Source organism: Chrysochloris asiatica, unplaced genomic scaffold, assembly GCF_000296735.1.
Source record: "Chrysochloris asiatica unplaced genomic scaffold, ChrAsi1.0 scaffold00141, whole genome shotgun sequence".
Lineage (NCBI taxonomy): Eukaryota > Metazoa > Chordata > Mammalia > Afrosoricida > Chrysochloridae > Chrysochloris > Chrysochloris asiatica.
This window is the reverse complement of record NW_006408659.1, coordinates 2,258,611-2,276,079: the sequence shown is the minus strand read 5'-3', so window position 1 is coordinate 2,276,079 and position 17,469 is coordinate 2,258,611.

The window sequence follows — 17,469 nt, the reverse complement described above, 5'->3', positions numbered from 1 at the left end:
TTTTCTCCATTGATAAGAATGTTGTTTATTGGTCCAGTGGTGAGGATTTTTTTTTTCTTTACATTGAGATGCAATCCATAGCAAAGACTGTGCTCTTTGAAGTTCATCAGTAAGTATTTTAAGGCCTCTTCACTTTCAGCAAGCAAGGTTGTATCATCTGCATATTGCAGGTTGTTAATGCTTCTTCCTCCAAACCTGATGCCACATTTTTCTTCATAGAACCCAGCTTCTCGGATGATTTGTTCAGCATACAGGTTGAATAAGTATGGTGAAAGAATACAACCCTGTTGCACACCTTTCTTAATTTTAAACCATTCAGTGTTCCCATGTTCTGTTCGAACAACTACCTCTTGGTTCATTTACAGATTCCTTATGAGCACATTTGAGTGTTTTGGAATACTCATACTTTGCAGTATTGTCCATCGCTTGCCATGATCCACACAATTGAAAGCCTTCACATAGTCAATAAAGCACAGGTAAACATCTTTCTGGTATTATCTGCTTTCAGCAGATCCATTGGGCATCAGAAATGATATCCCTTATTCCACGTCCTCTTTTGAATCCAGCTTGAAATTCTGGAAATTTTCTGTCAATGTGTGCTTCCAGTTGTATTAAAACTTTAGTAAAACTTTACTCACATGGGATATCAGGTATTGTCTGATGATTTTTGCATTCCATTATGTCACCTCTCTTTGGAATGGATACAGATACAGATCTCTTCCAATCAGTTGGCCAGAGAGTTGTCTTCCAAATTCCTTGGCATAGATGAGTTTCAACAGTGCCACCTCACTTTCTTGAAAATTTTCAATTCTTGTTCCATCAATTACTGGCGTCTTGTTCTCTGCCAATTTCTTCAGTGGACTTCTTCCTTCGGTATCATTGACTCTTGATCATATGCTACATCTTGAAATGGTTGAACAGAAACCATTTCCTTTTGGTACAGTGACTCTGTGTATTCCTTCCATCTTCTTTTGATGCTTTCTGCATCATTCAATAATTTGCTCAGAGAATCTTTCAATAACCAAAGTCGAGGCTTGAGTTTTTTCTGCAGTTCCCCCAGCTTGAGAAGTACTGAGTTTGTTCTTCCTTTTTGGTTTTCTGACTCTAGGTGTTTGCACATTTTTTGGTAATATTTGGCTTTTTCTTCTCGAGCTGACCTTTGAAATTTTCTGTTCAGCTCTTATACCTCCTTTTCATTGGCTCATATGCAAATTCAGACTGAAGCTGAAGAAAAATGGAAAGAAGTCCATAAGAGCCAAAATGTGACCTTGAATATATCCCACCTGAATTTAGAGATCATCTGAAGAACCAGATTTGATGCATTAAACACTAAAGACTGAAGACCAGAAGAGTTGTGGGATGATATCAAGAACTTCATACAGGAAGACACCAAAGAGTCATTAAGAAGACAAGAAGAAGGAAAAGGTCAAAATTGATGTCAGGAGAGACACTGAAACTTGCTCTGCAGCATTGAGATGCTAAAGCAAATGGAAGAGAAGAGTAGCTACTAAGGACTTAAGTTGAAATGTGATATACCCACTCCTTCCTTTTGCCCACGTCATTATGGGGAAATAGGCATTATGAATAAATGGAGGATAACTAGGCAATACTGAAAGGACAAACCATTGAGAATCATTTTCCAGCTTAGTCAACATAACTTTAGACTCATATTTCAGTGTTTGGTACTATCAGATGCATATTGTTGTTTTAGTTGTCTTTGTGCTGCTATAACAAACACACAAGTGGATGGCTTTAACAGGCAGAAATTTATCCTTTCATAATTTGTTGTTGAGTTTCCGAGGCTGCAAATATTTACAGGAGCAGAAAGCCTCATCACTATCCTGAGGAGTGACTGGTAGATTTGAACTACTGACCTTGTGGTTTGCAGCCTCTACATTCATAATTTAGGAATCTAGAAGTTTAAACTCAGGGCTCCAGCTGTAAGAGAAGGCCTTCTCTCCATGTCAGTTATCGGGGAAGGTCCTTGTCATCAGTGTTCCCCTGGGTCTAAAAGTTTCTCAGTGCAGATACCCTTGGTCCAAAGGATGCTCTTCTTCCTTAGTGCTCACTCCTCTCTTTTTATGTCTCTTGAGAAAGAGCAGACAATGCAGGCCACACTCGAGGGAAACTCCTCATATCAGATCAGGACTGTGACCTAATCCCCTTACATACGCTAATCCCCTTAACACAAATGACTGGCTGATCATATCAGATCACATTATGGGGGACAATTACATCTTTAATTAACCTCCAAATAACATCATTACATAAGGAGCCCTGGTAGAGAAGTGAGTTACACATTGAACTGCTAACATCAAATTCAGCACTGCAAGTCACCAGGCGCTCCATGGGAGAAAGGTGAGGCTTTCTGCTCCTGTAAGATTTACAGCCTCGGAAACCCTCCACAGGGTCACTAGAAGTCAAAATGGACTCCAAGGAACATTATCAACACCACCGTCGTTGCATAAGTACCAAATCACTGAGAATCATGACCCAACTAAGACAACATATATTTTGGGAGGACACAGTTCCATCCATGACAGTTGTTAATGCAAAAAATATTCAGATAGTTGATACTTACTATTGTGGTAAATGAGAAATGTCAGATAGCAAGATATTTGATGAAAGTAGTACTTCTGTGTTATGAATGTTTGATTTACTAATCTACTTATTTAAAGCTTATGAAGACTGGAGGTTTTGTTTTCTTTTTTAATTCAAGTAAAATGTGATCATTAAAAAATATTTAATGGGTGGAAGTGCAATGAGGAGCTCCATCAGCAACAATACAGAGTACCAGACCAAGCAGGCTCAGGGGATGGTCCCAGAACTCTGAACCACATATAAAGGATTATTTAGAAGGTTGGAAGGCTTACAGCTAGGGGAATTTGTAACAGAAGCAAGAAATCCATTGCTTTCTAATCCAAGACTCTCAGCTGCTCCCAGAGCCATCATCTTGGGAGAGACCAAACAGGGGAAGGATCAGAGCAGCCAAGGAAGTCTGACAGAACCACGGAGATAAAGGTGTGGACACTCTTTTTTGTTGTTGTTTTTCATTGGTCTCTCACTGTCTGCGTACCTCCATTCAGGTGGCTAGACGGGGTGCCTGAGTGAGTGGACACCCCACCCCCACCCCCAGAGGTTTCTACTACGCATGCACATAGATCTCCTTGAACTTTAAAGTGATAGTTTCCACTTAAAACCAAAAGGCAGTGCAAAGTGGCCTCAGCAGGCCCTGAACTGTTTATCACTAGGAAAAAGTCCTGAATGGGGATTGTGGAGCAGGACAGGCAGACTGACAATGAAATAGACCAAAATTAAATCCTGAGTTACTTTACAATGACCAGCAGTGGCATCTTGAAATTTCTCAGGAAGAAGAGTGAAAAGGGAAGCCCATCTCCTTATCACATCTACCTGGAGGCAATCAAAAAGCATAAAAAATACCGAAGTACACACCTATTTAAGTATTAAGGCCACAGATAACTCCTGAATCTGCCCCAAAAACAGAAACAGATGACCATATCAGCACATGTCCAGAAATGAGATAAAGTGGCTGATGCAAATGAGCTGGAAGTAGACCTACACTCTATACTGGAAGATGGGCAGGCTTTGGAAATGCCTGAGAAGGAATTCAGAAAAATGATTATAAAATGTATCAAAACACTATACGATGGAGTTGAAAAAAATAAGGAAGAAGTCAGGAAAGCACTACAAATAGATAGAACATTGGAAACAACTCAAAACCTACAGAAAAAAATAAAATGGGAATGAAAATATGAAAAGAAAAGAAAAAAAAAAACAAAAAACCTCAGCAAGAAGCCTTTATCCAAAGGAAACTATTGGCTAACATTTGAATATTTTCATTCCACTCTTGCAGTGTTTGATTCTGTATATCTTGAACTTATGTAATGTGTTCTGTCTTTACAGTTAAAATAATAGTCCCAGTAATTCCCTGTGTTATGAAAGTCTCTTTGACACCATCACATTTAATGGCCTTGTACTGTTCTATCTTGTGGCTTTGACATATTGACTTTAGCCCACCCATATTGTTGAAGATTCAGGGTATTCTGTGTTTTCCAGTAGTGTAAGCAGAGTAGTTGTTGGCAAGACATCTCATTTTGTATTTAGCAGATGGTAAAGCCAAGGCACTTATAATAGGAAATGGTGAGTGGCCTGTTTGGTTGTGGGAACCAGAGTAGCCAAGACCCTCCTGTTTTCAAAATAAACCCTTCTAGATGTTCCAGGTGTGGCGCTGCAGGATAATGTGCTGGACCGCAAGGTCAGTTTGAGGTGCAAGGTCAACGGTTAAACCCACCAGCCGTTCCTTGGAAACCCTATATGAGGTTGCTATGAGTTGGAACTGACCTGATGACATTTAACAACAACAACTAGAAAGGGTGATTGTGGGGTTTCCTACGGGCAGAAGGGGACTTTTCCTGAGAAATCTGATAGGAGCAGGCCACTGACCTTTAGGATGTGGAGAAAGAGATTCATTGAATGTCAGGCTGGAAACCCTTTGGTTACTCATTCTATTTCTCAGTACTCCAAAATTGACTCTTTTTATTTGATTTTCACATTGGGATAATGAGGACAGAAAGACCTATGAACAGGCAAAGCACTCTTTGATGTGAAAACAAGACTTCAAACCTATTGTGGTTGGGCAGCCTGCTGAGAGTTGGTGTTTGCAACCCATATATACTGATCCCCATAAGCATAACAGAACAATAAGAATCACATAATCATCTACATAAGAATTGTCTGGGGGGGGGTGTGTATAAAAATCACCTAGAGAGCATATAAGATAAAATTGCAAATTCTCAGCAGGGAACGACCCTGAATGCACCAATTGGAAGACCTAACTGAAAGATGGAATGGGTTATTGGGGAGCAGGTGGGAGACTCTCCTAATTCCAGTGGATTTCTCATCCCAATTAGGGGAGTTAGTAACCAAGAAGGCATTCTGAGGAAGAAAAACAAGGAGAAAAGTCATGTCTACCTGGCACAGATTTTTAGTGTTGCCAAATCTCCATGTTTGTGGTTTATTTGCTGTATACTGTAAGCCTGGTCCTCACCAAGCAGTGAATTTAGCCATTAAATCCATCATAAATCCCAGCAGACTCTAATGTATCATAAGTGTGGTTCTGTGTGCCAAATGAGTGTTCCTAATAAGAGTGCCTGGAGGCATACTCTTGTTATGATTCAGCAATGGAAAGAGACAAAGAGGCAAAGAAACATCTGTCCCTGGGATAAAAAAACAACAGTAGAAGACTCGAGGTATATAGCACATTTTACATAATCGATGCCACTTTGAAAGTTTCTCTGGAATTATTAAATCATGCTTCAACTTTTGAAAAGAATCGTTTTCTTAGTTCTTTGCAAGAAACAACAATTTTATAATAGTCAAGTGTACTGAATCTGTGAGCAGGCTGTATTCACTCAAATATTGACCTTACCTTATCTTTTCTTTGGCCCAGTGATTTTATTGTTTGAAATCTTAGTTCCCCCCTCTGAAAAACAGTCGCAAAATAACACCTATCACAGAGACTTTTTATAGAATGAATACATGTGTGAAAACATTTTAGCGTTGGAAATAAAGTTAAATGTTTTTACATGTTATTAATAGTCTGCAATTAGCAAGTGATACCATGCGTGTGGAGTCCTGGTGTGGCGCTGTGGGTTAATGCTCCAGACTGCAAAGCTGTTTGCACTGCAAGGTCAGCAGTTCAAACTCACCAGCTGCTCCTCAGAAACCCTATACAGAGTCGCTATGGGTCAGAATTGACTCGACGGCACTTGACAACAACAATAATCATGCATGTAAAGTAAAATTTTGGAAAACTAATTTTCTTGCTATATGTCTGGTCTGTAAACTAGGCAAATTACTGTTGGCATTGAGTTAATTCTGACTCATAATGGCCTTAAAGGACACAGTAGAAAAAGACTGTAAATCTTTACAGAAGTAGACTGCCACCTAGCCTCCTTAGGCACATTATTGTTGTTGTTAAGTGCCATCGAGATGGTTCTGACTCATAGCAACCCTGTATAGGGTTTCCAAGGAGCAATTGACAGGTTTGAACTGCCAGCCTTGTGGTTCACAGTCTGGTGCTGATCCACAATGCCACACCAGAAGTCCTTAGGTACTTATTCAAAATTCATGGTATATTAGGTTAAAAATGATAGAATGGAAGCATTTAAAACTAGGTCAATTTCAAAGTAATTCAACTGAAATGTGAAACTAAATGGATATATGCAACAACTGCATTCTAAGCTGTTTTGCTTTTATGTATTTATCACGTGATACTTTATTACCTAGATTTGCTCCAAAAAGTATTGGGATTTTATATGTAAAAATGTTAGTTTCATTTAATTTGACAAATGAAGCAGAATGATTTGGACAAATTAAATTAGGAATGAGTAAATACTGGGTTTTTGGAAAAGTGTGGTGAGATGACTGATGTCTTTCCTTCTTATTTAGTTTAATTGAAAAAAAAAAAGTATGCACTGAAGTATACTCTAAAATTTCAACAATATTGATATATGAGTTACACAGAAATTATCCAGAAGTGAAATATATTGCCAAATGTTGAAAATGGCTATTGTGTAGCCCTAGCTACAAAACACAATTATAAAATCCAGATGCTCTCACTCAAAGCCTTACTGATTCCTCTTGTTTCTGCTATGGCCTTCGAGTCATTTATCATAAAATTCTTGCCTTACTTATTCCTTTAAAGATAATAGAAAATTACACAATTCCCTTGAATTGATTCCTGTCCATAATGACTCTGTGTAGGATTTCTGAGGCTGTAAGTCTTTATAGAAGCAGAAAGCCTTGTGTTTCTCCCACAGAGCTGCTAGTGGACTTGAACTGCCAGCCCTGAGTCCTTATCATACATCAACACCACCAGGGTTCCTTTCTAACAGAATTTATTGCTGTTGTTGAGTGCTGTGGTGTCGGTTTTGACTCACAGCGATGCTTTATAGGGTTTCTGAGGAGTGGCTGATGGGTTTCAGTTGCCAACTTTCCTTGTGGTTCACTATAAGGCTTCTAAGGTGTGGCTGGTGGATTTGGACACTGACCTTGGGATTCAAATTGACCTTGGGGTCCAGTGCTTATCCTACAAAGCAACACCAGGACTCCTCACACTAGAATTGTTAAGTGATGTCAAGTCAGTTCCGACTCATAACAACCTTGTCTAGGGTTTCTCAGGAGCAGCTGTTGGGTTCAAACTGCCAACCTTGTGGTTCACAGTCCAGTGCTGATCTTACAGCATCATGCCAGGATAGAGTAGAATAAAATAGAATAGAATAGAAGCCATGAATAAGAACTATTTGGAAGACAGCTGGAAAAAGCAAAGCCCAATAGCAAAAGGGATAAGGAGTGAAATATAGGCATACAATTTTGTTATCACATGATGTAATAATCAAGTCGTTTCTACATTCAATAATTCATTCATCAAAGATTCATTAATCACCTATTACATACTAGCCACTCGACTAGCTACTGGGTGAAGCAAGTAGGGAGAGTCAAAGGTAAAGAAGAGACAGACCTTTCTTTGTCCAGCTTCTCACAGTGAAGTGGGAAGACTTGAGTTCATAACCATAGTGTGTCATCCCGAAAAGTGATGATAAAGTTTTAAGTACTAGTTTTAAGTGTTGTGATTTAATGGCGTCAAGTAAATTCTAACTCATAGTGACCCTGTATAGGTGTTCTGAGGAGTGACTGGTGGGTTTGAACCACCAACCTTGCAATTAGCAGTCTAGTGCTTATCTTACAGTGCCATACCAGGGGACTCCAATGTTGTTGTTTAGTGCTGTCTAGTCTGGTCTGATTCATAGCAACCCGGTATAGGTTTTCTGAAGAGCAGCTGGTGGGTTTGAACCACCAGTCTTGCAGTTAGCAGTCCAGTGCTTATCTTACAGTGCCATACCAGGGGACTCCAATGTTGTTGTTAAGTGCTATCTAGTCAGTTCTGACTCATAGCAACCCGGTATAGGGTTTCCGAGGAGAAATTGTTGAGGTTGAACCACAGACCTTGAGTTTCAAACTTACCTTGCAGCCTGGCGCATTAACCCGCAATGCCACACCAAAACTCCAATAGTCACCAATAACTGACTTTAATTGTATTGCATTCCCACCCTGGACTACTTTGGCAATTTATAATTGTGCCCTTAACTGTTTACTTTCTGAATTCCCTCTTCTCTGCCCTGAATCCACTTAATACTCTTTAAAAGTATCCTTTGCATTATATAATCAGAAAACCAAAATATAGTAATTACGCACTGTATGTTGTTGTTGTTAAATGCTGTCAAGTCCATAGCGACCTTGTATAGGATTTCCTAAGAGCAGCTGGTGAGCTTGAACTGCTGAACTTGCAGTTAAAACCGACTTTGCAGTCCAGTGCATTAACCCACAGCGCCACACCAGGACTCCTCTATATTAAGAGAGGTATATAGCATACTCCTTCAAGGAGCTCTGGTAGTGTAGTGGTTACGAATTGGGCTGCAAACCGCAATGTCAGCAGTTCGAAACTACCAGCTATTCCACGGGAGAAAGATGAGGCTTTCTGCTCCCATAAAGATTTACAGCCTCGGAAACCCTGTACAGGGTCGCTATGGGTCGGAATCGACTCCACGGCACATAACAACAACAACAATTCTGTTTGTCTTTATCTTAGCAGATGTATCAGTTTTTTTCCGTATAACAAACAATTCCACATTTTATGTCCAAAGTATGAGAGGCAAAGTCTGGCCATTCTCCTCTAAGGAGCATTCTTATACCTTTTCCAACACAGATTAGTTAGTTCTTCTGGCAGTCCATGGGACTTTTAGTGTTCTTCTCCTAATTCAAATACATCAGTTCTTCTACAGTCTTCCTTATTCACTGTCCAACTTCCATGTGCAGATGAGGCTATGGAAAATACCATGCCTTAGTCAGGCACACCTTAATCTTCAAACTGACATCTTTGCTCTTAAACACTTTGGTGTTGTTGCTAGATGCTATCTAGTCAGTTCCAACTCTTAGAAACCCTAGATAGGGCTTCCGAGGAGTGGCTGATGATTTTAAACAACTGACCTTGGGGGTCAAACCGAGTTTGAGGTTGAGTGCTTATCCTTTGGCTCCACAATCAGATTCCTTTGAACACTGTAAAGTGTTCTAAATTTGCAGGCAGCAGCATCTGCCTAGTGCAATACATCATTGGATTTCTTGACTGTTGCTTCCATGAGTGTTGACAGTAGATCCAAGCAAACTGAAGTCTTTGACAATTCCAATTTCTTCTCCATTTTTCATAATGTTATTAACTTGTCAAGTGGTGAGGATTTTTGTTTTCTTTACATTCAGGTGCAACCCATAATGAAGGTTGTGGTCTTTAATCTTCATCAGTAAGTCTTTTAAGTTCTCTTTGTTTTCAGAAAGCAAGATTGTGTATCACATCCACATTTCTCAGCTTGTTAATGAGTCTTCCTCCAATCTTGATGCCACGCTTTTCTTTATATCATCCAGCTTCTCGTATTACTTTCTCAGCATACAGATTGAATATGTGTGGTGAAAGACTACACCCCTGGGGCACATCTTTCCTGATATTATATCATTCATTGTCCCTTTGTTCTGTTCAAACAACTGCTTCTTGGTCTATGTACAGTTTCCTCATGAGCACCAAAAGTGCTCTAGAATACCTATTCTTTACAATACACATACCTTGCTGTGATCCACATAGTTGAAAGCCTTTGATTAGTCAATAAAGCACAGGTGAACATCTTTCTGGTATTCTCTGCTTCCAGCCAAAACTCATCTGACGTCAGCAATGATATCCTTTGATCTGCATCCTCATCTGAATCTGGCTTAAACCTCTGGAAGTTCCATATCAAAGAACTGTTGCAGCCATTTTTATTTATCTGTAGCAAAATTGTACTTGCATGCGATATTAATAATACTGTCTGATGATTTCCGCATTCCTTTGTGTCACCAGTCTTTGGAATGGGCACAAATATGGATCTTTTCCAATCAGTTGACCCTCACCTATTCCAGTTAGTTCTATTTGTAATTTCTTGGACTAGATGAGTGGTGCTTCCAGTGCTGCATCAATTTATTGAAAGATTTTAATTCATGTTCCATGAATTCTGGGAGCCTTGTCCTTTGCCAATGCCTTCAGTGCACGTTGGACTTCTTCCTTCAGTACCATTGGCTCTTGATCATATGCTACCTCTTGAAATGTAGCATTAAACATCAACCACTTGATTTCAGTATGATGTTGGGGGTGGTGTACTGTGGAGTCGGTTCCAAATCATAGTGACCTTGCGTAGGGTTTCCAAGGTTTTAAATCTTTATGGAGCAGAAAGCCTTGTCTTTCTCTTGCAGAACGGCTGGTAGTTTCAACCTTGAGGTTAACAGCCCAACTTGTAACCACTGTGCTACCAGATGTCCTTCTTTTTGGTATAATGACTGTATTTCCTCCATGCTTTTTTGATGCTTTGCACGTCATTCAATATTTTGCCCATAAAAAATTCAATATTGCAATTTGTGGCTTGAATTTTTTCATCACCACTCATCTATCAGTTTGTCATACTGACTTATGTGTTTGTGTGATGCTGGAAGCTATGCCATAACTATTTTAAATACCAGCAGGGTTGCCCCTAGTGGATAGGTTTCCGATGAACTTCATGAATAAGACAGACTAGGAAGATGGAGGGGCAGACTATTCCGAATTTTCAGCTACTGAAAACCTTAGGAATAACAGTGGAACACTATCAGGTAACACAAGGATCTTGAATATTGAAATATTATTAATAGCACCAGAATACTGTCAGATACAGTGCTGCAAGATGAGCCTCTCAAGTTGGAAGGCATGCAAAACAGGACTGGGAAAGAGCTACCTCCTCAAATAGAGTTGACCATGTTGACGCAAATGGAGTAACGCTTTTGGGATCTTTATTTGTTGATGAGGCACTTCTCAAAATGAGGAGAAACAGCTGTTAACATCCATTAATAATCAGAACATTGACTTTGTAAAGTATGGATCTAGGAAAATTGGAAGTTTTCCCAAAAATGTATTGGAATTCACAAAGATCAAATTCTAGCATTGGTGAGCTGAAATGGACTGGTACTGGTCATTCTGAATCTGACAATCACATAATTTACTATGCTGGGAATGACAGACTGAAGAGATATTATGTCACATGCATCATCAAAAAGAGCATTTCAAGATCTGTCTTGAAGTATAATGCTGTATGTGACAGGATAGTATCCATAAGCCTACAAGGAAAACCAGAGTCTTGGTGTGGCACTGCAGGATAATGCACTGGACCACAAGGTCAGTTGGAACTGCAAGGTTAACAGTTCAAACCCACCTACCGCTCCTTAGAAACCCTACACAGAGTTGCTATGATTCAGAACCAACTCGATGACTTTTAACAACAATAAGTTAATATCACTGTTACTCAAATTTACACACCAACAACTAAAGCTAATGATGGTGAAGCTGATGACTTCTTCAGTCTGAAATTGATCAAACATGTAATCAAGATGTATTGGGAAAAACTGGCGATTGGAATGCAAAGGTTGGAAACAAAGAGGAAGGATCAGTAGTTGGAAAATAATGGACTTGGTGATAGAAATAATGCTGGAGATCACATGATAGAATTTTATAAGACTAGTGATTTACTCATTGTAAAAACTGTTTTCAAACAACATAAAAGATGACTATACACATGGACCTCACCAGATGGAATGCATAGAAATCAAATTGACTATATCTGTGGAAAAAGATGGTGAGAAAGCTCTGTATCATCAATCAAAACAAGGACCGGGCAGACTGTGGAACAGACCATCTATTGCTCATATGCATGCTCAGGCTGAATCTGAAGAAAATTAAAATAAGTCCAGAAGAGACAAAATAAAACCTTGAAAATATCCCACCTGAATTTAGATTTGATGCATTAGACACTAATGACTAAAGACCAGAAAAGTTGTGGGATGACATCAAGAATATCACACTGAAAGAAAACAAAAAGTCAATAAGAAGCCAAGAAAGAAGGAAAAGACCAAAAATAGATTATCAGAGGAGACTAAAACTTCTTCTGCAGTGTAGAGATGCTAAAGCAAATGGAAGCAATGAGGGGATGAGAGAACTGAACAAAAAATTTCAAAGGGCAGCTGGAGAAGACAAAGTCAAGTATTAAAATGAAATGTGCAGAGACCTGAAATTAGAAACTCAAAAGGGAAGACTATATGCAGCATTTCTCAAGTTGAAAGAAGTGAAGAAAAAATTCAAGCCTTCACTTGGCGTGCTTAGATGTGTGCTTATTCCTGTAGTTTAGACCTGGTTGTTGAGGATCCTCTTGGTCAGTAAAGTAATTAAATAAATCAAGTATCCCTGAAGACATTTGCACTGCTGGGTGCCCAGTGAGCAGTTTTTCCTGGTCACAAGCTCAAGTTTGGGATTATGAGATTGACAACTAAGAGGGGATTTCATATAGTTCCTGGCAAATGGAATGAAAGGATAATGGACGTTTTCCATGAAGAAGTTCCCTTGTACATACTTTAAGACCATTAGCAAAACAAATAAACATTTATAAATTATATTTTAAAGACCCTGGTAGAATGTTGTGGAGCATCCATTGTAATTCATTTCAAAAGCTAGAAAAGAAGAGACCAAAGTGTGACTTTTATGTATTAGTGAATGGTCAGCCCAGAATTTACAGCGTCTGGCCAAGGCCAAGTCCAGTCCTTGCTCACAGAGGTTCGAATGTTCCGCAACTGCGAATAACTTAAGAGTCTATTGTAAAATAAGAGTTTCTCAAATGTGTAGGAAACTGTACTATTTCCGGAGCATTTCTGTTGATATCATTCTTTCTACCATGGGGGGGGAAGGGGGGGGAACCCTGGTAGCACAGTGGTTAAAGCACTCCGTGGTTGGGATCCACTAGGTACTAGGTACTCTGTGGGAGACAGATGTACAGTCTGTGTCTATCAAACTTGTTGTGGCTGTTGTCGTTGTGTGCCGTGGAGTCGGTTCCAACTCATAGCGACCCTGCCTTCAAAACCCTATGGGGCAGCTCTGCTCTGTCCTATAGAGTTACTACAAGTAGGACTTGACTGACCAGCAGTGAGGTTTGGGGTTCTGCCTTGGGAAGCTCTTTGGAAATGAGATTATAAGCATGTGCATTTTCAAATGGGAAGACTCCTTGAAATGTGGTCTGTGAGGTTTGCTTTTCGTTTCAAAGACTAATTTGATGAATCAATCCTGACATTTTACCGTATTGTTCACATACGAGGGGACTTCAAGAAGTTCATGGAAAAATTCCATTTATATAATTGTGCGATATCATGTCAGTGTGTGTGTTGATGACAGATATTTGAAATTATACTGGAGTTTGGGGTTCTTGCTTTTTCTTTGCATTTACTTTATATTTCCTGGATGTAGATACTTATAATTGAGTAATCAAGTAGGTTCCAACTATGTTAGGTGTCAGGTCAGTTTTGACTCATCGCAACCCAGTGTAGAGTAGAACGAACCACTGCCAAGTCCAGCTCCATCCTCATAAGCCTTGCTATGTTTGAACTCACTGTTGAAGACATTGTGTCAATCCGTCTCCTTGAGGCTCTTTTTCACTGACGTTTGTTTTTACCAAACATAATGTCCTTTTCCAGAGATGTGTCCAGAGTACATGAAACAAATTCTGTGTATTATATCTGTGCACTTCTATGAAGCAGTCTGACTAGTACATCTTTCTGAACTTCCTGAAAATATAATTAACCTGTTAACAAATTGGGAGATAATCTCCACCCTTAATCCCTTTCACTTTCTTTGTAAAAATCTTGTTGGAGAAATTAGTCACTATGGGCATGGTGGAAGAGACTGAATTAAATTTGGAAAGTAGCAATTAGGGAAGACTCCTTGGTTTCCAATTTTGCATCTTTAGCAGCTATTTTTATGGGCCTAAAGCTTTTATTTTCCATTGCCTATGAACAGGCGAAAACCACATTCCATGAGACCAAGAAAGGAAATGCCAGTTCTACAACCCATCACTTAAGCTTTGGAATGTCATATACTACTTTTCAGAGTTCTGATGTGGTACTGTAGGATAAGCACTGGACTTCTAACTGCATAGTTGGCGGTTCAAACCCACCAGTCACTTCTCAGAATCCCTAGACAGGGTTGCTATAAGTCAGAACCCACTCCCCAGCATTTAACAGCAATGACAACATACTCATTTGTAGAGCACTGTGAATGTATTATGAGGCATTACATGTAATTTAAAACAGAACCACAAAGTGCACAGGAGTCAAGACCTTTAACTGTATGACAACAATGTCAGCACGATTTATAAAGATTTTGATCAATTCTTAAAATTGTCAACAATATTATTAAGTACAGGTGAGTCGATCCTGACCCATAGCCACCCTGTATATTGTTTCCGAGGAGCAGCTGATGAGCTTGAACCGCTGACCTTGCAGTTCAGACGGTTTTGCAGTCTGGTGCATTAACCCTCAGCACCATAGACAGAGAACATCATAAAAGGAAAAAAGACTTAGAGAGTTTTCATGTGCCATCAGCATCTCTATATGGATTTACCATCTTTGGAGTCTGTATAGACATCTTCAGTGACCATTTTCCTGGAATAGGGCTGTAGTCAAACACCTTTTTCAAGCTCTTTTCCAGGTCTCTACTATGGAGTCCTGGTGTGATGCTTGTAGGTTAATGTACCAGACTGTAAAGCGATTTGAACTGCAAGGTCAGTGGTTCAAGCTTACCAGCTGCTCCTCGGTAACCCTATACAGGGTCGCTATTGGTTGGAAATGACTCTACAGCACTTAACAACAACAGCTATAGAGTCGGAGTCCTGGTATGGTGCTGTGAATTTATGCGCTGGATTGCAAAGTCAATTTGATCCGCAAGGTTAGTGGTTCTAGCTCACCAGCTGCTCCCTGGAAACCCATTACATGGTCACTATGGGTTAGAATCAGCTCAAAGGCACTTAACAACAACAACAACTATAGAGTAGGAGTCCTGGGTGTCGCTATAGGATAATATGCTGGAATACAAGGCCAGTTTGAACTGCAAGAAACCCTATACTCCTCAGAAACCCTATACAGGGTCACTATGAGTTGAAACTGACTAGACAGCACTTAACAACAAATGTAGATTAAGGGGTCCTAGTGTGATGCTATAGGAGAAGTACTGGATTGGAAGGTAGGTTTGAATCACAACGCCAGTGGTTCAAACTCACCAGCTGCCCCTCAGAAACCCTATACAGGGTCGCTATGAGTCAGAATCTACTCAAGGGCATTTAACAACAAGTATAGAGTAAAGAATGTGGAACCAGGTGAGGTTGTAGATGCTCTGTAAACTTCAGACAGTGATATTGAATTACTAGGTCGCATCAGAATTTTCAGGCATGTTTGTTAACAATGAAGATTTTGTCTTAAATTCATGACTGTCATTTTCACATATTTCCACATGATAGGTTCTGCCATCTGATAGCAAATAAAATTTACACTTTCATGGAACATGCGAGTTAGAAAACTTAAAAACTGCAGACTCAGGTACAGACATACTAGGCAGTTCTTTGTAAAATCACTACTCACGTAGGTAGTGAAGGTATTAGGAGACAGACAGGATTTTAAAGATAATAAAAACTGTTCTTACCACTTGAATTAGAATTTGTCTTAAAAATATCACTTTACTGGATACTTGCTACAAAGACCTCTGTTGTGTTCTCTCTGATTCCTTTGTGGAATGAAGGTACCAATATGGAATGAACTGTTTTGAGAAGCTGCCTCATCATTGTAGAGTATATTTAATGTTAATATCTCAGACCAAATATGCAACAATGCCATTTTCCTGATTTTATTTTTATGAGCCACAGTTCGATATCCCGCTGCTTATCTGAGTTGAAAATGACTGTCAAATTTGGAGATGGTAAATATTGAATCATGCCACAACCTTAATAAACTTAGTCTTGAACTCATTCTTCAGACTGATAGGGGCTTTCTGTATGCTCAGAGATATTTTAATATTATAAAAATGCAGTAGTGACCTTTCCATAAAACCGTAATAAAATTACTTTGTGGTATAAACTGCAGACGGGATGGGAACTTTCTTGAACGAAAGTGTGCTTAATTTATCTGTATGTCTGGGTTAATCTTGGCTCTCATTTCTTCTGACCTCTTGTGTTTTTCTTCCTTTTAAGCAACACCGTGATTTTTATAATGTAACCAAGAGAGGAGACGCAGAATTTTCACAGACACGTTTTCCATTTGTACAGATGTCATTTAATTGCCACTGAGGTGCCTTTTGTCTTCATAATTCTAACAGTCTCCATATTATTAAAAGAAGTTAACAAGATAGAACATTGCAGCCATGCAATTCAGCTATTTAAGTTTTAAAATACCATTATGGGTGAGAGGGTGGTGGCATGTAGCAGCTGTTTGACAATGTAGCAGTATGCAAAGACTTAGGACTAGTACTAAGTAAGGTTACCATATCCACTTTACTAAATAAAATGATGACTGTTTGGCACACAAACTGCAGCTTCCCCATGTTGAAATGATGGCTGGTGTCTTGAAAGGAAAATTCTTTGTTTCCCAGAGACTGGAATACAGATGACCAAAAATGACCAAAATTCAAAGCCCTTCTCCTTGACTTCATAATATTTTTTTGTGAGTTTTAGTTTAGGGTGGAAAAAAAGTGTTGTTTTTTTCTGAAGTGTGGTCATTGTGTCCCCTTGTTTTCTGAACTGCCTTTTGTGGTCTCCTTAATGGCTTGACTCATTCATGAGGCTTTTTCTTGTCCACAAATCAAAGGCCAGATGATGAATGTCTAACAAGTAGAAAGTTGTGCTTTTCATTAGCTCCAGGGAGATTTGCAAATGCAAAACCAGATGGGCCTTCCCCAAATAGTCACTTACTCTGCATCTAACTGTGTACCACTGGAATTTTAATCATTATTCTTGTAGAGGATAAGCATTAAGGGAAAAAAACAACAACCTGTTAACAGGGAAGAGAAGCTCAGAAAAGGAGGATAAGAAGGTTGAACAACTTGAAAAATATCATCAATGTCACTGAATTGTATATTTAGAAACTGTGGAATTGATGTATGTTTGCTGTGCATATTCCTTTTTTTTTTGGTAAGTTTTTATTGTGAACTGAGTGATAGTTTACATGGCAGAACATCAGCTTTACACCATCCTTTCATTGCAATGATTACAATCTCCTCCGCGCCATCATTATTAAACAGTATTTGCCTCCATTCCCTGTTTTGTTTTGTTTTCCTTTGGGGGGGTGGCAGGAACACAGAAACACTCAGGAAAATATAATAATTTAAACCACCAAAGGGCACATTCTGCAAGCCTGCCTCCTGGTTGCCAGCAGTCAGTCTCTCTCTTCCCATGAATCTAGAGTCCTCAGTTGCTCCCTCTCTCCATGTTCACATCTCTGCCTCCATCTCTGGTGTCCCTGCTTCTCTGGGTAGGG